This window comes from Nerophis lumbriciformis, linkage group LG01 (genome assembly GCF_033978685.3).
Source record: "Nerophis lumbriciformis linkage group LG01, RoL_Nlum_v2.1, whole genome shotgun sequence".
Taxonomy (NCBI): Eukaryota; Metazoa; Chordata; class Actinopteri; order Syngnathiformes; family Syngnathidae; genus Nerophis; species Nerophis lumbriciformis.
Window position 1 is genome coordinate 8247359 of NC_084548.2, and position 25048 is coordinate 8272406.

The 25048-nt window shown below is 39.7% G+C and overlaps 1 protein-coding gene across 2 annotated transcripts in view; it reads right to left on the reverse strand.

Annotated features, from left to right (window-relative positions):
- celsr3 (cadherin, EGF LAG seven-pass G-type receptor 3) overlaps nucleotides 1–25048 on the reverse strand; it is a 283146-nt gene that overhangs the window by 254332 nt on the left and 3766 nt on the right. The window contains exons 3-4 of one of the 2 annotated variants that reach the window (XM_061974323.1): nucleotides 8982–9102; nucleotides 7335–7456 (exon numbers count right to left, since the gene is read on the reverse strand). The gene's annotated coding sequence lies outside the window, so the exon portion shown is untranslated. Of the gene's footprint in view, nucleotides 1–7334; nucleotides 7457–8981; nucleotides 9113–25048 lie in introns of those variants that run through there. The other variant, XM_061974314.1, reaches the window with a different exon arrangement.

A 25048-nucleotide genomic window follows, 5' to 3' on the forward strand; every position in this document is an offset into this window, starting at 1 on the left:
AGTTACATAGAAACTAGTAATTAATGAAAATGAGTAAAATTAACTGTTAAAGGTTAGTACTATTAGTGGACCAATCATGTGTGCTTACGGACTGTATCCCTTGCAGACTGTATTGATATATATTGATATATAATGTAGGAACCACAATATTAATAACAGAAAGAAACAACCCTTTTGGGGAGGAAGGTTTTTTGGGTTGGTGCACTAATTGTAAGTGTATCTTGTGTTTTTTATGTTGATTTAATTAAAAAAAACAAAAAAACAATACCAATAATAAAAAAAAACGATACCGATAATTTCCATTATTACATTTTAACGCTACTAAGAGGGTTTTTCAATAACAAATGTTATCATTGTCACTCATACACACACACACACGTCACAACAGTGACAACATCATTTATTACTCATGTGAGCAAGAAAAGTAGTCATTAAAATTTAAATATTTATTTTTAAATACATTATTATTTTAATATATTTTTATCTGTGTATTTATTATCTATTTATATGTAGTTTCCTTGCGCATAAGAATAAATCGCCCGATACAATTGTGTGTGTGCCGTGCAAATTCCAGTAAAGTGACGTAACCTCTGAGACGCGAGGGTATCGCTCAGCAGTGACGTCATCTGCACTCGCTATGATGAGTAATCCACTAACACACACGCACACAATATGGATAGCAACATGATACGGTGGTAACAATGATTGTATCACTCCCAGAGTGATAGCTTTTTTTCCCCCCCAAGGTGTAGTAGCCAATATTCATCTTTATGGGCGTCTCACAAGCGGCGGTTAAGCGCATGCGCATAACTAATCAAGCAACAGCAATTTGTGCATGGCTAAATGGCGAGATTCCTTACTAGATAATGTCGGAGAAATGAGGGGGAAAAAACACATTATGCAAATAAGCAGAGTGCACATTTTCTCCAGCAAATCGTTCCTTCTGGCTGCGTGGGTAGTTTATGTATTTTTTTTTTTTTTTTTTTTTTTTTTAAATGGGACACGGGTGGGATTGAGCACCGATTCCTGCCATTGATGGAAGGACACGCACACACTCACACACAAACTGTGGCAGGGGGGGTCTTCAGAGCACCATGTGACGTCATGGATTTTGCACAAAAGACCAATATAATATTATGCATGTTTTTATGCAGTTACGGGTCACAATATTTAAAAAAAAGGGTCTTGCTGACCAGGGGCGTCACTAGCTTTTAAGGACAGGGGGGGCTTTGCCCCCAGGAGATGCACAGGATGCGAGCGAATGTTACGCACGAGCACAACACTTCACAAACGGCTAACAAAGACTTAGAAATTATTCATTGTTATTATTATTTTTTTTTTTTAAATGCACGGGACGAAATGAAATGCTCCCCGGGACGATGGCTTTTAACCATATATTTTCTTTTTCTTTTTATGTATTTATTCATTTGACATTTTATATTAAATGTCTTGGTTTTTCCTACCTCTGAAAATCCTATTAAATGTTTAACAAGCCATCCTATAATAATAAAACAGCTATTAATGTAACAATACAATAAAACAAATATATTTCATGATGTTTTTTTCATTATTTTAACAATAGGCTTATGTATATTACTTTATATAGATTCTACAAAAAACACAAAACTTAAAAAATAAATGATTTACAATTGCACACACAAGGTTTTGTGCAGCTTCACTCATTGTAAAGGAAGATAATGTGCTTCGTACACCTGCAGGACCGCAAGCAAGGTCGCAGAGAAAATGCGGGCTGGAATTTGAGTGATGTGGGCATTTTCTATATGAACAAGTGGAATGGATTGGATACCGACGCACGAAAGGGGCTCTCTACCTTACGCTACGAAGTGGGGGGAAACTGAGTGAATAATAACAGGTTATATGATTATTTATTTAAACTCATATTTGGGCCACTTTATAATGAATATGTCGGCATTTATTTGTAAAAAAAAAACAAAAAAAAAACACCAAATTATTTAGGGGGGCTTAAGAATATTTTAGGGGGGCTTGAGCCCCCCTAAAATAGGCCTAACAACGCCAATGTTGCTGACAAGTAACAACACAGATTGCACAATATAAGAGCCAATCTTTTACAAATATAATATTGATCAACACCCTGACTGAGGTATTAATTATCAATTTATGGAATACTAAGAACTTTTTGTAATATTTCCGTTACCTTAATTGGTGTCATGACATTACACGATGCTGCAAACATTAAGGCACATCAGTGACGTGCGGTGAGGTTGATGGCTGGTGAGGCACTGACTTCATCACAGTCAGATTTACAAACATATGAACCCTAAAGAGTATCTTATTCACCATTTGATTGGCAGCAGTTAACGGGTTATGTTTAAAAGCTCATACCAGCATTCTTCCCTGCTTGGCACTCAGCATCAAGGCTTGGAATTGGGGGTTAAATCACCAAAAATTATTCCCGGGCGCGGCGCCGCTGCTGCCCACTGCTCCCCTCACCTCCCAGGGGGTGATCAAGGGGATGGGTCAAATACAGACGACAAATTTCATTACACCTAGTGTGTGTGTGACAATCATTGCTACTTTAACTTAACTTTAACTTTACACATACAAACTGTAGCACACAAAAAAGCACATTTAATTAAAAAAACGTTATTATGGTCTTACCTTTACTTACAAATTAAGTCCATGCGCCACAACTAAAGCCCTCACTTAAACTTTCCACGTGCAAGATTGAATCTATTTAAAAAAGTGTAACCGAGGGTTTATAAATGTCGCCTATACTGTATGAAACTACAAAATAACAAACATGGAGGCTCCAGTTTACACAAGGACCACTTTATTTACCTTCTTTCAAAAACTTCCGCTCCACCCCATGTCATCACTTCTGCTCTTAGCGCCTTCAAAATGAGAGCTCGAGGCATATTCTGTATAACAGCGCATAACAGGAACTTAACATCACAAAGAGGAAAGCCCATGAAAATAGGTTACAAAAGTTATTTAATAAGAAGCCAAAAAGTGCAAAAACAATAATGTTCGTGTTGGAGGAGTTGTGAATTAGATACCTAATGTTGTGGCCCTGCAGTCATTCACAACTCCTCCAACACAAACATTATTGTTTTTGCACTTTTTGGCTTCTTATGAAATAACTTTTTTAAATAGATTCAATCTTGCACGTGGAAAGTTTAAGTGTGGGCTTTAGTTGAAATAACAATTCTACGGCGGGGGTGCAGGAGGCCGGGCTAGTGGAGCCTCAGCCAGTGCGTCTTTTGCAGCCGTTTTATGATCGCTCAGCACAAGAAATACGTTACTCACATACAGTTGTTGACAAAATACACTGTACATTATATACCTCAGCTAACTAAACTATGGAAATGTATAATATAGTTCATATAGCAATACAGTCTCACTGCACAGCAGGCCAGCAGTTAGCCGAGTCCGGAATCCATGTTGAGGCACTGAGTGACGTGCCTCAACTGGCTGCTGTTCACCGCACCGTCTCTTCTCAGTATTTGAACGGCAAATGTGAAAATTCAGCGATTTTGAATAAAAATAATCTAAAACTGGTGAAAATTAATGGAAAATAACTTTATAGTATAATCACTGGATACATATAACAATTTAATTAATTTTTTTTCTTTTTACATTTTTTTTCTTTCCATGATGGCAGGTGAGGCCCCTTTCAAGTACTTCGGAGTCTTGTTCACGAGTGAGGGAAGAGTGGATCGTGAGATCGACAGGCGGATCGGTGCGGCGTCTTCAGTAATGCGGACGCTCTATCGATCCGTTGTGGTGAAGAAGGAGCTGAGCCGGAAGCCAAAGCTCTCAATTTACCGGTCGATCTACGTTCCCATCCTCACCTATGGTCATGAGCTTTGGGTTATGACCGAAAGGACAAGATCATTTTACTTTTATCTTTTTGAACAAAAGACAGCTACCATGACCACCCCCGAACTGTGAACCATCACTGTAGACACTTTTCACCTTTGATCACTAAAGACACTTTAACTGCTGCTGTGACCAAATGTCACCTCCATATTTATACTGTTGACTGTCAATCAGAATGTGCAATAATGTTATGTTACTTACTGTGCCTTGTATATATATTTTTATTTTTATTTTAGCTAAGTACCGTGTGACTTGTTGAAGGGTGGACTAGCAAAGTAAGATTTTCATTGTACGGCAAACTGTCTGTTTAACTGTGCATATGACATACTTGCCAACCTTGAGACCTCCGATTTCGGGAGGTGGGGGCTGGGGGCGTGGTCGGGGGTGGGGCGGGGCGTGGTTGGGGGCGTGGTTAAGAGGGGAGGAGTATATTGACAGCTAGTCACCAAGTCAAGTATTCCATACATATATATATATATATATATATATATATATATAGATATCTACATCCTGAAAATATGCAAACAAAACTGTGTTTAGATAATTGATACTTCAAACTTGCATAAATAAATATTAAGGAATATAACATAACTTGGCTTCTGAGAGCTTCAAAATGTAATGAATAAAATGCTAAAGTTGTTGATAAACAAGCAATTATTTTAATAATTAAATATGGTCATTTTAAATGAATTATGATAATTTAAAATCAATTATTTGAAATATGTTTATTTTAATGTATAATTCTATGGCTGGATGTAATAAGGAGTCACGAAAAAATACAAATAAAAATACAATTAATTTTGATGTTTTTAGCAAAATATAGTAAAATGTATTTATTTATTTATTTATTTTTTTAATTAATAAATATATTTATTTTTAGGTAAAATAAACATAATAATACAATGTATCTCTAGTCTGGATGATTTAGTTCTGTCACCCTGTTGTCCTCCCGTCATGAAAAAAGGCTGTCCTCACTCAGGTCCGCACGGAGCTGGAGGGGGCGTGGCTTCCAGCTCCGGCTGAAAATCGGGAGATTTTCGGGAGAATATTTGTCCCGGGAGGTTTTTGGGAGAGGCGCTGAATTTCGGGAGTCTCCCGGAAAATTCGGGAGGGTTGGCAAGTATGGCATATGACAATAAACAATCTTGAATCTTGAATCTTGAATCTTGAATCTAACATAATAGTGTGAGAGTCCAGTCCATAGTGGATCTAACATAATAGTGTGAGAGTCCAGTCCATAGTGGATCTAACATAATAGTGTGAGAGTCCAGTCCATAGTGGATCTAACATAATAGTGTGAGAGTCCAGTCCATAGTGGATCTAACATAATAGTGTGAGAGTCCAGTCCATAATGGCTCTAACAAAATAATGGGAGAGTCCAGTCCAGAGTGGATCTAACATAATAGTGTGAGAGTCCAGTCCATAGTGGATCTAACATAATAGTGTGAGAGTCCAGTCCATAGTGGATCTAACATAATAGTGTGAGAGTCCAGTCCATAGTGGATCTAACATAATAGTGTGAGAGTCCAGTCCATAGTGGATCTAACATAATAGTGTGAGAGTCCAGTCCATAGTGGATCTAACATAATAGTGTGAGAGTCCAGTCCATAGTGGATCTAACATAATAGTGTGAGAGTCCAGTCCATAGTGGATCTAACATAGTAGTGTGAGAGTCCAGTCCATAGTGGATCTAACATAATAGTGTGAGAGTCCAGTCCATAATGGCTCTAACAAAATAGTGGGAGAGTCCAGTCCAGAGTGGATCTAACATAATAGTGTGAGAGTCCAGTCCATAGTGGATCTAACATAATAGTGTGAGAGTCCAGTCCATAGTGGATCTAACATAATAGTGTGAGAGTCCAGTCCATAGTGGATCTAACATAATAGTGTGAGAGTCCAGTCCATAGTGGATCTAACATAATAGTGTGAGAGTCCAGTCCATAATGGCTCTAACAAAATAGTGGGAGAGTCCAGTCCAGAGTGGATCTAACATAATAGTGTGAGAGTCCAGTCCATAGTGGATCTAACATAATAGTGTGAGAGTCCAGTCCATAGTGGATCTAACATAATAGTGTGAGAGTCCAGTCCATAGTGGATCTAACATAATAGTGTGAGAGTCCAGTCCATAGTGGATCTAACATAATAGTGTGAGAGTCCAGTCCATAGTGGATCTAACATAATAGTGTGAGAGTCCAGTCCATAATGGCTCTAACAAAATAGTGGGAGAGTCCAGTCCAGAGTGGATCTAACATAATAGTGTGAGAGTCCAGTCCATAGTGGATCTAACATAATAGTGTGAGAGTCCAATCCATAGTGGATCTAACATAATAGTGTGAGAGTCCAGTCCATAGTGGATCTAACATAATAGTGTGAGAGTCCAGTCCATAGTGGATCTAACATAATAGTGTGAGAGTCCAGTCCATAGTGGATCTAACATAATAGTGTGAGAGTCCAGTCCTTAGTAGATCTAACATAATAGTGTGAGAGTCCAGTCCATAGTGGATCTAACATAATAGTGTGAGAGTCCAGTCCATAGTGGATCTAACATAATAGTGTGAGAGTCCAATCCATAGTCGATCTAACATAATAGTGGGAAAGTCCAGTCCATAATGGATCTAACATAATAGTGTGAGAGTTCAGTCCATAATGGATCTAACATAATAGTGAGAGTTCAGTCCATACTGGATCTAACATAATAGTAAGAGTCCAGTCCATAGTGGATCTAACATAATAGTAAGAGTCCAGTCCATAGTGGATCTAACATAATAGTGTGAGAGTCCAGTCCATAGTGGATCTAACATAATAGTGAGAGTCCAGTCCATAGTGGATCTAACATAATAGTGTGAGAGTCCAGTCCATAGTGGATCTAACATAATAGTGTGAGAGTTCAATCCATAGTGGATCTAACATAATTTACCATTTACACAACGTGCCAACTTCGCTGGTTTTGGGGTTTGTCGACTGAAACTAAATATTAATCAAGAATTTGCTTCCAATGAGGCATTTTTAATGTGCAGTTGGGATTACTTCCCCTCCCTTCCGTATCCCATATAGAAAGTCGGAGCGCATCCACAATGATACGGTTCTCCCGAAAGCTCATCTTCCATTTCTAAAGACGATTTAAAGCCACAAAAGATAATGTTGTCCTCCCTGGGCCTCGGGGTGCCTGCAGCCGCCCTGCAGCCTTTCGCTTTGTAAACAGGATTTGTTGGATTTTTTTATTTATTTTTTTCCCTTCCTCAATGTGGCTGCATGGCACGCCTCAGTCCCACTGTGTGATTACAGGGGAATGTAGGTTACTTGGCACTGGTTGGTGCCCTTAATAGGATTTGGAATGACTGCGTGTCGGGGGAGCACGTCGGAGGATGTCTAGTCAAGTGGTGTGACAAGGCGCTGGTTACAGCGCTGGTGTATGCACAGGAAGGCGGCAGTAAAGCCGGGTATGATGTGTAAGGTCAGAGGGCAAATTGTACCTCTTTTCATGGCAGGATGCAATGTCACGCATGAGGTCACTTCATGGCGATGGATGGTTGGGATTCCAGGTGAACGGAACTTTCCTCTTTTCTGAAACAAGTGACGCGCCTCCATTGGGTTTCTGCAAAGGCAATAAATAAGTCATTAGATTTTCTCCTTTATTAGCATCCTCATTAACGGTGCTGGATCATTTCTATGTCACCACACTTCATTACAACATATTAAACAAACACGAACAAGCTTTCATTTCGGCGCTTTTCTATGCAACAAAAGCAGGATTTTGCGTGGGAGAAAACATATTTTTAAAAGCTTTAAATAAACACTTGCTATAAAACTCTACCATTCACATGAAGGAGAGTGAAAAGCTTAATCCTTGCCCTTGAAAGCGCTGGCCTCTGGTTTTATTACGGGGAATAATAATTCCATCACCATGAGGAGTCGGCTTCTGCCATGAAGTCATCCCATTCCTATTCTGGAATGCAGATAGTTAATTATACAAAGTAGAGTGAGAAATATAATAATAATAAAAAAGAATGAGAAATTGAGACATATTGGAAAAGACACCAAAAAAAAAAAGAAAAGGAAAGTGAACACGGTCTGAATAAAAGACAAAAAAAAAAGACTAATGGGATTAAATATTGTGGAGGTCTTGCTCATCCGGGTTCTCTGGACCAGTGTTTTTCAACCACTGTGCCGCGGCACATTACTGTGCCGTGAGATACAGTCTGTACTTTAAACCAACATTATTGTTGAAACCATTTCACTACAATATTGTGTGTACTGCTGTCCTGTGTCAAAGCCGAAGTGTTATCGATCGCTGTCAATGACGTAAGAGGAAATGACGTAAGTAAGAGAAAATGACGTAAGAGGAAATGACCCCGGAAGTAAATGGGGGGGGGGGGGGGGGGGGGGGGTTTGTAGGGGGAAGAAATTTGGCGTGACAGCTCTCTCAGCCAAAAAGGTTCCCGACCACTGATCTAGGTACTCCTTCAGCACCACGGACAGCACCTGCTTTTCCCTGTTCTAATATCAGTGAAAAGCTTCCCATGAAAACATGCCCTTTGAACTGCATTTAATTCAATGATTGGAGTGTGTAGGTCGTAATACGGCTTGTTGAGGTCTAACTCCATGATGACTAAATCTTATTTCCTGCTGTCCAGCTGAGATAATATGGGTCACAAACAGCCGGATCCTTCTGATCCACCCGGCTGCAGTCCACCATCCATTCATCAGAATGTTTTTTTTTTTGGACGCAAGATACGTCATTTTGCCTCCTAAAGAGATGACTTCGGCATTTAGGAATGATGATTTAAGAAGCAGCAATGGACGTTTGAGGGAAATGACTAATTTACCGCTGACAAATCAAATTTAAAACATCTTTATGCGCGTAAAATCACTTAAATCAGAAAATTATTTTAACAAAACATTTAAATTGTTATTTAGTCAGGTTTGGGACAGGTGTGCTGCTGGTGTGGCCACAGTGTGCACGTCTGATGTTGCTCACATGGGCTCCACTGAATGCTCAGGGAGTTTGTGCGTTTGCTCACACACATGAACAATTAGAGGGAACATTGGTTGCGTACACATCGCACTGAAATGATTTGTTATTAGTGGTGGGGTAGTAAGGAACTATTTGAGGGACTTACGTGTGCTGCTCAAGAGTACTTCAGCTGTGAGGAGCTGTATGCCATTTGAAGGATTCGTGCCTGAGGGCCCTTCGGTCACAAGAACTCCAATTCACTCCGCCACAAACAGGCTTCTGATTGACTGCAGAAAAAGAGAGGACGACAGTTTTTTTTTTTTTTGTTTTTTTTTAAAGGACAGGATGTTTTCACTCGCTGTGTGTGTGTGTGTGTGTGTGTGTGTGTGTGTGTGTGTGTGTGTGTGTGTGTGTGTGTGTGTGCGTCTACTCATCTGGACTTGTCCACTAAGGGGATCAATAACCGTCCGACTCCTTATGCGGGAAGTCTTCTAGCCGCCTGGCGCCTCCAGGCACGGGGTTGTGTGCAGTGTTGGTTTCCATGGCAACTGTGTGTGTTTAAATGAGGTATGGGGGGGGCGTGCCGAGACTAGTGGATTATTGCCACTATTGTGTGTTAAGGTGAGATAGGGACAGAAGGTGGGCACAAAGGTTGGCAAACTAAACACACACAGGAAGATAAAAGGACAGAAAGAGTGAGATGTCCTTATATGGGTGTTGTTTCCTGTGCATGCATGTAGTGGTCCCCTCTAATTGCCCGCTGCCCCCTCTGCTTGTTGCCTCTGGGTCGTTGTCTCTCTTCAGAGAGGGGGGGGTTGGACCGAGGATGTGAAGGGGGCAGTCTGCCATAGGCTGTCTGTAACGCTGATACACCCCCAACTCCCCCCCCAATCCCCCGCCTCTCCGCCTGGGGAGATTGTGAGCGGCAGGCCAGCAGGTGGTCACTGGCCTGCTGTTCATCTGTCCACTTTTTAAGTGATGCATATTCAAACCGTGTGTGTGTGTGTGTGTGTGTGTGTGTGTGTGTGTGTGTGTGTGTGTGTGTGTGTGATACACACACACACAGACACCCCTCTCTTTCAAATGAAGCGAGCAGTCAATGACAGAAGAGCCACTTGCTGGGAAAAAGCCCCCACCGCCCAAGCCCCCTCTTCTCTCCGCACAGTGGGAGGTGACATATGGCGTCAGCAGGCCCCCGCCGCATGCCGTGATTGTCTCAATTGGGAGGCTCTCCTCGCGTGTTGAAAAGATGAAAGGATGATGGCGAGGAAGGAAGGGAAGTCTTTAAGTCTAACCTCTCTGAACTATGACGTCGTGTTGATTTGATTGGCTGATGGATGGATTTTCAGAAAAAACCAAAGTCTATTTGAATTATTGCCTTTGAGTTCATTACCATGAAGTATCAAGTCGTCCATTAGCTTATCATTTTCCCAAAGGACATTTTACAGTTACAGGGTCTAACAGTGGCCGTCACAAACCATGCACCGTATTTTTCAGGGTATAAGTCGCTCCGGAGTATAAGTCGCACCGGCCAAGAATGCATAATAAAGAAGGAAAAAAACATATATAAGTCGCACTGGAGTATAAGTCGCATTTTTGGGGGAAATGTATTTAATAAAAGCCAACACCAAGAATAAACATTTGAAAGGCAATTTAAAATAAATAAAGAATAGTGAACAACAGGCTGAATAAGTGTACGTTATATGAGGCATAAATAACCAACTGGTATGTTAACGTAACATATTATGGTAAGAGTCATTCAAATAACTACAAACCCCGTTTCCATATGAGTTGGGAAATCCTTTTCAACCCATATTCAGTTGAATATGCTACAAAGACAACATATTTGATGTTCAAACTGATAAACATTTTTTTTTTTTTGCAAATAATCATTAACTTTAGAATTTGATGCCAGCAACACGTGACAAAGAAGTTGGGAAAGGTGGCAATAAATACTGATAAAGTTGAGGAATGCTCATCAAACACTTATTTGGAACATCCCACAGGTGAACAGGCAAATTGGGAACAGGTGGGTGCTATGATTGGGTATAAAAGTAGATTCCATGAAATGCTCAGTCATTCACAAACAAGGATGGGGCGAGGGTCACCACTTTGTCAACAAATGCGTGAGCAAATTGTTGAACAGTTTAAGAACAACCTTTCTCAACCAGCTATTGCAAGAAATTTAGGGATTTCACCATCTACAGTCCATAATATCATCAAAGGGTTCAGAGAATCTGGAGAAATCACTGCACGTAAGCAGCTAAGCCCGTGACCTTCGATCCCTCAGGCTGGACTGCATCAACAAGCGACATCAGTGTGTAAAGGATATCACAACATGGGCTCAGGAACACTTCAGAAACCCACTGTCAGTAACTACAGTTGGTCGCTACATCTGTAAGTGCAAGTTAAAACTCTCCTATGCAAGGCGAAAACCGTTTATCAACAACACCCAGAAACGCCGTCAGCTTCGCTGGGCCTGAGCTCTAAGATGGACTGATACAAAGTGGAAAAGTGTTCTGTGGTCTGACGAGTCCACATTTCAAATTGTTTTTGGAAACTGTGGACGTCGTGTCCTCTGGACCAAAGAGGAAAAGAACCCTCCGGATTGTTATAGGCGCAAAGTTGAAAAGCCAGCATCTGTGATGGTATGGAGGTGTATTAGTGCCCAAGACATGGGTAATTTACACATCTGTGAAGGCACCATTAATGCTGAGAGGTACATACAGGTTTTGGAGCAACATATGTTGCCATCCAAGCAACGTTACCATGGACGCCCCTGCTTATTTCAGCAAGACAATGCCAAGCCACGTGTTACATCAACGTGGCTTCATTATATGTATTTATTTTTTGTTTTTATTCAGTCATTGGTGGAGCTAAGGATAATATTTGAATATTATTTTTAATATTGTTGTGCAGCACTTTGGAAACAATTTGTTTTTAAATGTGCTATATAAATAAAGTGGATTGGATTGGATGTACTGCATGCAATTGCATTTATTTTAAAATTCAATATTATCACCATCAAAATATTATACTATGTATTCCATGGAACGTGAAGGTGTGGCCAGTGGAGGTGGGCTGTAGAGGCTTTGTAGCCAGTTACACCACAAGGCTCCTAAAAGAAGTAGGAATCAGAGGACAGGCCCAATGCAAGGCTATTAAAGAACTTGCCACTGCAACAGAACGGAGCGGTCACTGGCTGTGGCTGAAGCGCAGGGATGCAGCATGTGCTGCCAAATAACCACGTGGTGCCACCATGCGACACACACCCAGGTCTGATCAGCCTGTGGTGGGCCAACCTCGGCAGAGCGTGTCTTGTGATAATTGGCCGAAACGCCCAATGACGTCGGGGAACACAACTGAAGATGTGTTGTACTGATTATTGCCAAACTCCACCCCACCCAAGAGGACATCTTCAACCCCATTTAATTGTTGTGCTGAATATTTAGGGATCTTTAACAACTAGTCCTATTAAGAATCCAAGACTTACGGTCATTAGAAAACATGACTGCACATCATAATGGCAGCTACACTTTCCATCCATCCATCCATCCATCTTCTTCCGCTTATCCGAGGTCGGGTCGCGGGGGCAGCAGCCTAAGCAGGGAAGCCCAGACTTCCCTCTCCCCAGCCACTTCGTCCAGCTCTTCCTGTGGGACCCCGAGGCGTTCCCAGGCCAGCCGGGAGACATAGTCTTCCCAACGTGTCCTGGGTCTTCCCCGCGGCCTCCTACCGGTCGGACGTGCCCTAAACACCTCCCTAGGGAGGCGTTCGGGTGGCATCCTGACCAGATGCCCGAACCACCTCATCTGGCTCCTCTCGATGTGGAGGAGCAGCGGCTTTACTTTGAGCTCCCCCCGGATGGCAGAGCTTCTCACCCTATCTCTAAGGGAGAGCCCCGCCACCCGGCGGAGGAAACTCATTTCGGCCGCTTGTACCCGTGATCTTGTCCTTTCGGTCATAACCCAAAGCTCATGACCATAGGTGAGGATGGGAACGTAGATCGACCGGTAAATTGAGAGCTTTGCCTTCCGGCTCAGCTCCTTCTTCACCACAACGGATCGATACAGCGTCCGCATTACTGAAGACGCCGCACCGATCCGCCTGTCGATCTCATGATCCACTCTTCCTTCACTCGTGAACAAGACTCCGAGGTACTTGAACTCCTCCACTTGGGGCAAGATCTCCTCCCCAACCCGGAGATGGCACTCCACCCTTTTCCGGGCGAGAACCATGGACTCGGACTTGGAGGTGCTGATTCTCATCCCAGTCGCTTCACACTCGGCTGCGAACCGATCCAGTGAGAGCTGAAGATCCTGGCCAGATGAAGCCATCAGGACCACATCATCTGCAAAAAGCAGAGACCTAATCCTGCAGCCACCAAACCAGATCCCCTCAACACCTTGACTGCGCCTAGAAATTATGTCCATAAAAGTTATGAACAGAATCGGTGACAAAGGGCAGCCTTGGCGGAGTCCAACCCTCACTGGAAACTTGTCCGACTTACTGCCGGCAATGCGGACCAAGCTCTGGCACTGAGCATACAGGGAGCGGACTGCCACAATCAGACAGTCCGATACCCCATACTCTCCGAGCACTCCCCACAGGACTTCCCGAGGGACACGGTCGAATGCCTTCTCCAAGTCCACAAAACACATGTAGACTGGTTGGGCAAACTCCCATGCACCCTCAAGGACCCTGCCGAGAGTATAGAGCTGGTCCACAGTTCCACGACCAGGACGAAAACCACACTGTTCCTCCTGAATCCGAGGTTCGACTATCCGGCGTAGCCTCCTCTCCAGTACACCTGAATAGACCTTACCGGGAAGGCTGAGGAGTGTGATCCCACGATAGTTAGAGCACACCCTCCGGTTCCCCTTCTTAAAGAGAGGAACCACCACCCCGGTCTGCCAATCCAGAGGTACCGCCCCCGATGTCCACGCGATGCTGCAGAGTCTTGTCAACCAAGACAGCCCCACAGCATCCAGAGCCTTAAGGAACTCCGGGCGGATCTCATCTACCCCCGGGGCCTTGCCACCGAGGAGCTTTATAACTACCTCAGCAACCTCAGCCCCAGAAATAGGAGAGCCCACCACAGACTCCCCAGGCACTGCTTCCTCATAAGAAGACGTGTTGGTGGGATTGAGGAGGTCTTCGAAGTATTCCCTCCACCGATCCACAACTTCCGCAGTCGAGGTCAGCAGAACACCATCCCCGCCATACACTTTCCATCTTAAAGATCTAAAACAATTCTTTGGGAATGTCCGGCGGGCCAGATTGAAAAGCTTAACGGGCCGCATAGGGATTCTCTCTGGGTTCCTCGAAGAAGACCTGTATCCAGACCAGCACATTACATGATTTGCCTGTTCCCCAGCAAGAAGCAACAATTCTCAAAAACTTTCTGATTTATGAACAACGAGAAAATAAAAGAAGTGACGAGGAAGCAAGCATCGTGTTATGAATGATAGAACAATGCCAATCACCATCTTTGTTCTCAGTTTCAGTCACTTTTTCTTTCTCTAAACTATCTCATCTATTCATCGTCTGCCTTTTTTTCCCGGTCTCTCTTAACACAGTAGCTCTCGCTCCCTTTGTTCACCATCTTTCTCTCGTTACTGCTGGCGCCTGATCGGCTCGCACCGGAAAGGCGGCAGCGGCCAAAATGACGACATTAATTATTTGAGAGATTTCGGATGTGATTAAGCTTGCCCTCTAGAATATGCATGTCAATGACTACGTGTGTGTGTGTGTGTGTGTGTGTGTGTGTGTGTGTGTGTGTGTGTGTGTGTGTGTGTGTGTCCCTTCCTGTTGCAAAAACAAATGCATTTTGGTTTGTTTCTTTGTATGTTGTGACATAATGACACACAAAATACTCAACTTATCCCCCCCTCTAGTCCCCGCAATTTCCCCCTCAGAGGTGGGTAGTAACGCGCTACATTTACTCCGTTACATCTACTTGAGTAACTTTTGGGATAAATTGTACTTCTAAGAGTAGTTTTAATGCAACATACTTTTACTTTTACTTAAGTATATTTATAGAGAAGAAACGCTACTTTTACTCCGCTACTTTTATCTACATTCAGCTCGCTACTCGCTACTAATTTTTATCGATCTGTTAATGCACGCTTTGTTTGTTTTGGTCTGTCAGACAGACCTTCAGAGTGCCTGCCTTACTGGTGACGTTTCACTTCGTTCCACCAATCAGATGCAGTCACTGGTGACGTTGGACCAATCAAACAGAGCCAGCTGGTCACATGACCTGACTTAAACAAGTTGAAAAACTTATTGGGGTGTTACCATTTAGTGGTCAATTGTACGGAATATGTACTGTACTGTGCAATCTACTAATAACAGTTCCAATCAATCAATCAAAAGTGTGAAGGAAAAAAGATACTTTTTTATTTTAACCGTACATCCCGTCAAAAGCCTAAAGACTGACCGCACATGAGGACGTTCCTGTCTTCACAATAAAAGTGCCGCTCCATCGCGCCTGCGCTTTCAAAACAAGAGTCTCCGAAAGCCAGCGCAAACAAGCTAGCAAGCTACGGAGTTTGACGCCAATATATTTCTTGTAAAGTGTATAAAAACGAATATGGAAGCTGGACAAACAAGATGCCAAAAACCAACCACTTTCATGTGGTATTAGACAGAAAGGAGGAACTTTTCTTCTCCTCCATTTGAAAACGTGGACGTTATCATCACTACTGTCTGATTACAATCAACGCAAGTCATCAGAATCAGGTAATACACCAACTTATATTCTTGTCTACATGAAAGAAAGGAATCTATATGTTAAACATGCATGTATATTCATTAAAACCCCTTTAACATGTTAACAAAAACAGCTAAATAAATACATATAAATTATATACTGTATATATCAATGTATATGTATGTATGTATGTATGTATATATATATATATATGTATATGTATGTATGTATGTATATGAGTGTGTATGTTACTCATCAGTTACTCAGTACTTGAGTAGTTTTTTCACAACATACTTTTTACTTTTACTCAAGTAAATATTTGGGTGACTACTCCTTACTTTTACTTGAGTAATAAATCTCTAAAGTAACAGTACTCTTGAGTACAATTTCTGGCTACTCTACCCACCTCTGCCCTCGGTCTTCTTTTTCCCCCTCCTATTAATAAAGTCAAATACAAACAAGTATCCCACACTTCTCTTTTGTAAAGTCAATCTGTACAGCATACTTGCCAACCTTGAGACCTCCGATTTCGGGAGGTGGGGGGTGGGGGGCGTGGTCGGGGTGGGCGGGGGCGTGGTCAGGGTGGAGCGGGGACGTAATTGGGGGCGGGGCTAAGAGGGGAGGAGTATATTTACAGCTGGAATTCACCAAGTCAAGTATTTCATATAAATATATATATATATATATATATATATATATATATATATATATATATATATATATAAGAAATACTTGACTTTCAGTGAATTCTAGCTATATATATATTTATTGTATTATATATATATATATATATATATATATATATATATACATATATATAAAAGAAATACTTGAATTTCAGTGTTCATTTATTTACACATATACACACACATAGCACTCATCTACTCATTGTTGAGTTAAGGGTTGAATTGTCCATCCTTGTTCTATTCTCTGTCACTATTTTTCTAACCATGCTGAACACCCTTTCGCAGGTACCCAGAAAGGTTTCGAGTACCACCAAAAAAACTGAATCTCTGAAGACAGTATAAAAATCTGTGTTAAAGGTGTACAAATACTGTTTGTATAATAAGCATGTTATTGTTTACAAATGAGGGTTAAGAGTTCAGTACTAAAAAAAAAAAAGAAAAGAATGTGGCTTAAGTACAGTTTTTTAATTGAGCTGCTGCATTTTTTGGTTGGGTTGTTTATTTATTTTGAGTAACTTCTATACATTTCTAAAAGGGGAGGAATGTAATAGAGTGATCTATGTTTGTCTGTTGCCATCTCCTGGTGAATGTTGGCTATAGCGTACTGGGGTTACTTTTTGGTTGGCCAGCGATTTACGTGGTGTTGCGCACCTGACGTCACTCAGGTCGGCATGGAGCTGGAGGGGGCGTGGCTTCCAGCTCCGCCTGAATTTCGGGAGATTTTCGGGAGAAAATTTGTCCCGGGAGGTTTTCGGGAGAGGCGCTGAATTTCGGGAGTCTCCCGGAAAATCCGGGAGGGTTGGCAAGTATGCTGTACAGCAAATATGGGCATCTACATCAACAATAGGATTTGCCTGGACAGGACAAAAATGTAAAAAAAAACAACTTAACTGGCGTCAACAAAACGTAAAAGGGTGATACATGCATGGGCCAAGGAAAAAAATAATTTGGTGGTGATATATGTTTTTTTTAAACAATGACCCATGGTCAAAAGTTTACATACACTTGTAAAGAACATAATGTCATGGCTGTCTTGAGTTTCCAATCATTTCTACAACTCTTATTTTTTTGTGATAGAGTGATTGGAGCACATACTTGTTGGTCACAAAAAACATTCATAAAGTTTGGTTCTTTTATGAATTATTTATGGGTCTACTGAAAATGTGAGCAAAAGTGCTGGGTCAAAAGTATACATACAGCAATGTTAATATTTGCTTACATGTCCCTTGGCAAGTTTCACCATTTCTACACACAGCCAAAAGTAAAACAAAAAACAAAACAAAAAGAGCAATAAATACATTGCATACAATGCTACAGTACGTCGCTAATGTATAATTAGAAATTGTCAATCTAATGTTATTTGACCTACTGCTTCTTTGTGTCCATCATTGCTATACATTGTAGGGACTGACTCAGTCAGTAAAAGTACAAACCCCGTTTCCATATGAGTTGGGAAAATGTGGAATACGATGATTTGCAAATCCTTTTCAACCCATATTCAATTGAATGCACTACAAAGACAACATATTTGATGTTCAAACTCATAAACATTTTTATTTTTTTTTGCAAATAATAATTAACTTAGAATTTCATGGCTGCAACACGTGCCAAAGTAGTTGGGAAAGGGCATTTTTACCACTGTGTTACATAGCCTTTCCTTTTAACAACACTCAGTAAACGTTTGGGAACTGAGGAGACATTTTTGAAGCTTCTCAGGTGGAATTCTTTCCCATTCTTGCTTGATGTACAGCTTAAGTTGTTCAACAGTCCGGGGGTCTCCGTTGTGGTATTTTAGGCTTCATAATGCGCCACACATTTTCAATGGGAGACAGGTCTGGACTACAGGCAGGCCAGTCTAGTACCCGCACTCTTTTACTATGAAGCCACGCTGATGTAACACGTGGCTCAACATTGTCTTGCTGAAATAAGCAGGGGCGTCCATGATAACGTTGCTTGTATGGCAACATATGTTGCTCCAAAACCTGTATGTACCTTTCAGGATTCACAGATGTGTAAGTTACCCATGTCTTGGGCACTAATACACCCCCACACCATCACAGATGCTGGCTTTTCAACTTTGCACCTATAACAATCCGGATGGTTCTTTTCCTCTTTGGTCCGGAGGACACGACGTCCACAGTTTCCAAAAACAATTTGAAATGTGGACTCGTCAGACCACAGAACACTTTTCCACTTCGTATCAGTCCATCTTAGATGAGTTCAGGCCCAGCGAAGCCGACGGCGTTTCTGGGTGTTGTTGATAAACGGTTTTCGCCTTGCATAGGAGAGTTTTAACTTGCACTTACAGATGTAGCGACCAACTGTAGTTACTGACAGTGGGTTTCTGAAGTGTTCCTGAGCCCATGTGGTGATATCCTTTACACACTGATGTCGCTTGTTGATGCAGTACAGCCTGAAGGATCGAAGGTCACGGGCTTAGCTGCTTACGTGCAGTGATTTCTCCAGATTCTCTGAACCCTTTGATGACATTACGGAGCGTAGATGGTGAAATCCCTAAATTCCTTGCAATAGCTGGTTGAGAAAGGTTTTTCTTAAACTGTTCAACAATTTGCTTAGGCATTTGTTGACAAAGTGGTGACCCTCGCCCCATCCTTGTTTGTGAATGACTGAGCATTTCATGGAATCTACTTTTATACCCAATCATGGCACCCACCTGTTCCCAATTTGCCTGTTCACCTGTGGGATGTTCCAAATAAGTGTTTGATGAGCATTCCTCAACTTTATCAGTATTTATTGCCACCTTTCCCAACTTCTTTGTCACGTGTTGCTGGCATCAAATTCTAAAGTTAATGATTATTTGCAAAAAAAAAAAAAAGTTTATCAGTTTGAACATCAAATATGTTGTCTTTGTAGCATATCCAACTGAATATGGGTTGAAAATGATTTGCAAATCATTGTATTCCGTTTATATTTACATCTAACACAATTTCCCAACTCATATGGAAACGGGGTTTGTAGGTTTTTTGTGAAAGTCCTTCATTAAACCATGTCTGCACACTTGATAAACATCTTATGATGGCGACAGTCTAACATGGAAACAGATTTCCTGTGGATCAGCAACCTGAAGCAATTGTGTTTTCCGAGTGAACCCACACAAAAAAAAGGGTAAGTGTCACTTTTGGCATGAAAAGAGGAAGCCCTCCCAGTCATAAAGATAAGATGGCAGAGATTGGACGCCACAGTCCAAAGTCAACACACAGACTGGCGAGGGGAAAGGACGGGAGTTGGGCCGAAGGAGGACGCGGCGCTTTATAGGCCAGATGTGTGTCGTCTTTTACACACTCACTGACCTAAATCGCTGAATAAAAAGAGCGAGGCGGTGAAAAAAGAAAAGCCTGAGTGTGAAAGAGGGATGATGGGGGTAAGATTGGTAAGAATAAACAGCAGGGGAGGCAAGAAACGAGAGTGAAGAAGAACAAATAACAGGAAAGGATGAAGGCAAACACAGAATGGTGACATTATTGGAGCTGAAATTATGCAGCCAGGCTCCAGAGATAAAAAATACTTCAACTTGTTATACGTTGCCTATTTTACATTTCCACTGAAACTTCTGCAAAATTGTCCCACTACACACAAACGTCCTCTCCAAGCATGATGCAAGATTAAAACACATTCAAATACTGCATCTTTAGTTGGGAAGCTAAGACAACTCTCGTTTTACTTTGAGGAGTACTGAAGACTTACTGTAACTTTACAAGAATAACATTGGCATTTTAATGATGTACAAACCCCGTTTCCATATGAGTTGGGAAATTGTGTTAGATGTAAATATAAACGGAATACAATGATTTGCAAATCATTTTCAACCCATATTCAGTTGAATATGCTACAAAGACAACATATTTGATGTTCAAACTGATAAACTTTTTTTTTTTTTTTGCAAATAATCATTAACTTTAGAATTTGATGCCAGCAACACGTGACAAAGAAGTTGGGAAAGGTGGCAATAAATACTGATAAAGTTGAGGAATGCTCATCAAACACTTATTTGGAACATCCCACAGGTGAACAGGCAAATTGGGAACAGGTGGGTGCCATGATTGGGTATAAAAGTAGATTCCATGAAATGCTCAGTCATTCACAAACAAGGATGGGGCGAGGGTCACCACTTTGTCAGCAAATGCGTGAGCAAATTGTTGAACGGTTTAAGAAAAACTGAAAAGAAGAGGAAGAGGAAAAGAACCATCCGGATTGTTATAGGCGCAAAGTTGAAAAGCCAGCATCTGTGATGGTATTTGGGCACTAATACACCCCCATACCATCATCATTAATTACTAGTTTCTATGTAACTGTGTTTATATAGTTTTACTTTCTTTTTTATTCAAGAAAATGTTTTTAATTTATTTATCTTATTTTATTTTATGATTTTTTTTTTTTTAAATACCTTATCTTCACCATACCTGGTTGTCCAAATTAGGCATAATAATGTGTTAATTCCAGGACTGTATATATCGGTTGATATCGGTATCGGTTGATATCGGTATCGGTAATTAAAGAGTTGGACAATATCGGAATATCGGATATCGGCAAAAAGCCATTATCGGACATTTCTAATAATAACCCTAACCCTTAAGTCTTTATTACTTAGAATATGTTCCCCTAGTGTCCAAATAACTCTAAATTAAGTCTTTGTTACTTAGAATAAGTTCCCCTAGTGTCCAAATAACTCTAAATTAAGTCGTTGTTACTTAGAATATGTTCCCCTGGTGTCCAAATAATGCTAAATTAAGTCTTTATTACTTAGAATATGTTCCCCTAGTGTCCAAATAACTCTAAATTAAGTCTTTGTTACTTAGAATATGTTCCCCTAGTGTCCAAATAACTCTAAATTAAGTCTTTATTAGAATATGTTCCCCTAGTGTCCAAATAACTCTAAATTAAGACTTTATTACTTAGAATATGTTCCCCTAGTGTCCAAATAACTCTAAATTAAGTCTTTATTACTTAGAATATGTTCCCCTAGTGTCCAAATAACTCTAAATTAAGTCTTTGTTACTTAGAATATGTTTCCTGAGTGTCCAAATAACTCTAAATTAAGTCTTTGTACTTAGAATATGTTCCCCTAGTGTCCAAATAACTCTAAATTAAGTCTTTATTACTTAGAATATGTTCCCCTAGTGTCCAAAAAACTCTAAATTAAGTCTTTGTTACTTAGAGTATGTTCCCCTAGTGTCCAAAAAACTCTAAATTAAGTCTTTGTTACTTAGAATATGTTCCCCTAGTGTCCAAATAACTCTAAATTAAGTCTTTATTACTTAGAATATGTTCCCCTGGTGTCCAAATAACTCTAAATTAAGTCTTTGTTACTTAGAATATGTTCCCCTAGTGTCCAAATAACTCTAAATTAAGTCTTTGTTTCTTAAAATATGTTCCTCTAGTGTCCAAATAACTCTAAATTAAGTCTTTGTTACTTAGAATATGTTCCCCTAGTGTCCAAAGAACTCTAAATTAAGTCTTTATTACTTAGAATATGTTCCCCTAGTGTCCAAATAACTCTAAATTAAGTCTTTATTACTTAGAATATGTTCCCCTAGTGTCCAAATAACTCTAAATTAAGTCTTTGTTACTTAGAATATGTTCCCCTAGTGTCCAAATAACTCTAAATTAAGTCTTTATTACTTAGAATATGTTCCCCTAGTGTCCAAATAACTCTAAATTAAGTCTTTATTACTTAGAATATGTTCCCCTAGTGTCCAAATAACTCTAAATTAAGTCTTTGATACTTAGAATATGTTCCCCTAGTGTCCAAATAACTCTAAATTAAGTCTTTATTACTTAGAATATGTTTCCCTAGTGTCCAAATAACTCTAAATTAAGTCTTTATTACTTAGAATATGTTCCCCTAGTGTCCAAATAACTCTAAATTAAGTCTTTATTACTTAGAATATGTTCCCCTAGTGTCCAAATAACTCTAAATTAAGTCTTTGTTACTTAGAATATGTTCCCCTAGTGTCCAAATAACTCTAAATTAAGTCTTTGTTTCTTAGAATATGTTCCCCTAGTGTCCAAATAACTCTAAATTAAGTCTTTATTACTTAGAATATGTTCCCCTAGTGTCCAAATAACTCTAAATTAAGTCTTTATTACTTAGAATATGTTCCCCTGGTGTCCAAATAACTCTAAATTAAGTCTTTGTTACTTAGAATATGTTCCCCTAGTGTCCAAATAACTCTAAATTAAGTCTTTGTTTCTTAGAATATTTTCCTCTAGTGTCCAAATAACTCTAAATTAAGTCTTTGTTACTTAGAATATGTTCCCCTAGTGTCCAAAGAACTCTAAATTAAGTCTTTATTACTTAGAATATGTTCCCCTAGTGTCCAAATAACTCTAAATTAAGTCTTTATTACTTAGAATATGTTCCCCTAGTGTCCAAATAACTCTAAATTAAGTCTTTGTTACTTAGAATATGTTCCCCTAGTGTCCAAATAACTCTAAATTAAGTCTTTATTACTTAGAATATGTTCCCCTAGTGTCCAAATAACTCTAAATTAAGTCTTTATTACTTAGAATATGTTCCCCTAGTGTCCAAATAACTCTAAATTAAGTCTTTGATACTTAGAATATGTTCCCCTAGTGTCCAAATAACTCTAAATTAAGTCTTTATTACTTAGAATGTTTCCCTAGTGTCCAAATAACTCTAAATTAAGTCTTTATTACTTAGAATATGTTCCCCTAGTGTCCAAATAACTCTAAATGAAGTCTTTATTACTTAGAATATGTTCCCCTAGTGTCCAAATAACTCTAAATTAAGTCTTTATTACTTAGAATATGTTCCCCTTGTGTCCAAATAACTCTAAATTAAGTCTTTGTTTCTTAGAATATGTTCCCCTAGTGTCCAAATAACTCTAAATTAAGTCTTTATTACTTAGAATATGTTCCCCTAGTGTCCACAAACTCTAAATGAAGTCTTTGTTACTTACAATATGTTCCCATAGTGTCCAAATAACTCTAAATTAAGTCTTTATTACTTAGAATATGTTCCCCTAGTGTCCAAATAACTCTAAATTAAGACTTTATTACTTAGAATATGTTCCCATAGTGTCCAAAAACTCTAAATTAAGTCTTTGTTACCTAGAATATGTTCCCATAGTGTCCAAAAAACTCTAAATTAAGTCTTTGTTACCTAGAATATGTTCCCATGGTGTCCAAAAAACTCTAAATTAAGTCTTTGTTACTTAGAATATGTTCCCCTAGTGTCCAAATAACTCTAAATCAAGTCTTTGTTACTTAGAATATGTTCCCATAGTGTCCAAAAAACTCTAAAAAGTCTTTGTTACTTAGAATATGTTCCCCTAGTGTCCAAATAACTCTAAATTAAGTCTTTGTTACTTAGAATATGTTCCCATAGTGTCCAAAAAACTCTAAATTAAGTCTTTGTTACTTAGAATATGTTCCCCTAGTGTTTAACTAACTCTAAATTAAGTCTTTGTTCCTTAGAATATATTCCCATAGTGTCCAGAAAACTCTAAATTAAGTGTTTGTTCCTTAGAATATGTTCCCCTAATGTCCGAATAACTCTAAATTAAGTCTTTGTTTCTTAGAATATGTTCCCCTAGTGTCCAAATAACTCTAAATTAAGTCTTTGTTTCTTAGAATATGTTCCCCTAGTGTCCAAATAACTCTAAATTAAGTCTTTGTTTCTTAGAATATGTTCCCCTAGTATCCAAATAACTCTAAATTAAGTCTTTATTACTTAGAATATGTTCCCCTAGTGTCCAAATAACTATAAATTAAGACTTTATTACTTAGAGTATGTTCCCTTAGTGTCCAAATAACTCTAAATTAAGTCTTTATTACTTAGAATATGTTCCCCTAGTGTCCAAATAACTCTAAATTAAGTCTGTATTACTTAGAATATGTTCCCTTAGTGTCCAAATAACTCTAAATTAAGTCTCTGATACTCAGAATATGTTCCCCATACTAAAGTGTTACCTAAATGATATATTAATTTGTATTCTATTCATCAACAAAGGTTAATTTGCTGCAAAGTGAAGTTTGAAATGCTTTTTTCAGTCATTAACATCACACGTGAAGGAACTGGGACCTCAGTGAGTGAGTCAAGCACACATGATTACAAACCTAAGCCAATTAAAGCACTTTAAGCAGATAGTTCAATCACCGTCTTTATTGACGGCATAATTGAAGTAAATCCCAGCCGTCTCTCTGTGGCGTACGAGACCTTTGAACAGAAATCGCAAAAAAAACGGAGAACACGGCCTTGAGACGTGCATCAGCGCTCGACTTGAACAGGACCGTCTTGTATTCCTTATGGATATTAGCCAGGCTCTCTCCTACTACATTTACATTCTAGCGCCACTACAGCACTTACCATAAGTGCAGTGAGCAGCAGATTTAGGGAGAGTCCAAAAAAAAAAAACAGGTTATTATAAAAAGCCTTTCAAAGAGGACGATTATAAAGCTCAGATGCATGAGAGTAAGAACAGGCTTCAATTATATAGAATTCAACACCTTTTAACACCGAAGATGTGTCATTTGCCTCTGCAACCTCTTCCATTTGCAAGGAACCTTTTTAAAGTGTTTGATGCAAGAAACTATACATAACTGACATTCATTTACAGTAAGTGTGCCATCGCTTCATCATACAATGTTACATTTTAGTACATGCATTCATATTCAAATATACCAGTACACCGTTTTTCGGTTTGCCAAAAGATGTACACATGAATTAGCCAGGGAAAGGAGCTGGCTTTAACTTGCGCACTGCAAAAACTGAAATCTAAGTAAGATTAAATATCTCAAATAAGGGTGATATTTGCTTATTTTCTGTCTGATAAGATAATTCTTCTCACT